Here is a 1,447-nt window from a genome sequence, read left to right as displayed (position 1 = left end):
TATTATATAATTATACTTGTTTTATTCCACTCGATGAGACCTTTCAAATGACATATGACACATGACTATCTGAGCTGTATGATGTTTCTGACATATTAGAGTACATAAAACAAATTTTTTTTTCTATTTATCCGCAAATAACTCAGCACTATCTAGGAGTTAATCAAAGTTAACCTGCATTGTAAAGGTCAGACTCCAAGCTTTCAAATGACACCTATTTTGTGTTGATTAAGGCAGATATTTTGAAAAATATGCTTATTTTTTTCTTAGCTAGGGGGCAACCATCGGCGGTACACTCCGGTTTAGAGGAACTAGGCAGCACTGGTTAGGAGTTGATCAAAATGGTTGGATGCATTCGAAAGTTGAATTTCTAAGCTTTAAAATAATACCCAATTATTTAAAAAAAAGGTTATATAAAAGATCAAATTGACAGAAACATTACAGGTTTTACATTCTGCACTCAAAAAATTATATGTTGGCCTTACTTAACTTTTTTATGTCAACAGGTTCCACGTAACTGAGTTAGGTTGCATTTAAGTAACTATATTGATTTTAGTGAACTTAAGTTAATTACATAAAGTTAATACAATGTTGTTTAGTTGAATCATCTTAACATTCTTGACTTCGTTTTAATCTATTAAGTTAATGAAGTTCAATTATTCTAAAATTAATATGGTCACATTCAATCAAAACAAATACAGTTTCATTGAGTTTATTCAATAAATACATTCACCATTTTTTTTTACAAATTTTTCCAAGAAGAATAATTTGTACACAATCTAAAGACTGCCTTCACTTTTTTAATCAGTTATCTTATCTTATTACAAGAAAAGTGTAAAAAAGCATACTAATAAAAAATAAAAGTATGGATATTAGGTAGGATTTACAAAATAATCTTCTTTTGTAATGAAAATGCATCAATTATTCAAAGCAACAGCCAATAGTACAACATTATTCGTAAAGGCCTGTAGCATCTGTATGATGACATAGATTCCCAGCGTGGTGTTGCGCATTGAGGTTAGGGCTTCAACATGTTCAACATTCTAAAAAAAGAAACAATTACCAACAGATCAAGGGTCAAAGAAGTTTTGGAGAAACATACACTAGGTTTTAATGAAAAAGGTAAATAACTTACCATGTACTCCTTCACAAGGCTTGAGGGGTCTTCCTTCAGGCAGACAGCCAGGGCTTTCAGGATGCATACACATTTTTTGCCGATGGAAACATTCTGAATATGTAAAATGAACAGCATTAGTTAGCACTTTACTTTTTAGACTTGTTACTGTACATCTAACATTTTCAGTAGTATTATACAGATCATCCCACTGTTGGGGGTGTTGTTTCTACAAAACTCAAATTTTCAGTCCTGGGAACCAGTACAAGAAAACCCAACAAATGTTCCTGTCAGTAATTAACAACGGTCCCTATAGATTCTCTTTGCCACCTG

The 1,447-nt window shown here is 32.0% G+C and overlaps 1 long non-coding RNA gene across 1 annotated transcript in view; it reads right to left on the bottom strand.

The window, feature by feature from the left end:
* Positions 1-961: 961 nt before the first annotated feature.
* Positions 962-1,447, bottom strand: part of LOC107568854 (uncharacterized) — a 17,210-nt gene continuing 16,724 nt past the window's right edge. The window contains exons 4-5 of the long non-coding RNA XR_001606817.1: positions 1,136-1,228; positions 962-1,043 (exon numbers count right to left, since the gene is read on the bottom strand). This is a non-coding gene — a long non-coding RNA (uncharacterized lncRNA). The remainder of the gene's footprint in view (positions 1,044-1,135; positions 1,229-1,447) is intronic.

This window comes from Sinocyclocheilus grahami, unplaced genomic scaffold (assembly GCF_001515645.1).
Source record: "Sinocyclocheilus grahami isolate Dianchi unplaced genomic scaffold, SAMN03320097.WGS_v1.1 scaffold1287.1, whole genome shotgun sequence".
NCBI classification, from domain to species: domain Eukaryota; kingdom Metazoa; phylum Chordata; class Actinopteri; order Cypriniformes; family Cyprinidae; genus Sinocyclocheilus; species Sinocyclocheilus grahami.
The sequence above is the reverse complement of the archived record's forward strand: the minus strand, read 5'-3'. Positions and strand labels throughout refer to the sequence as shown.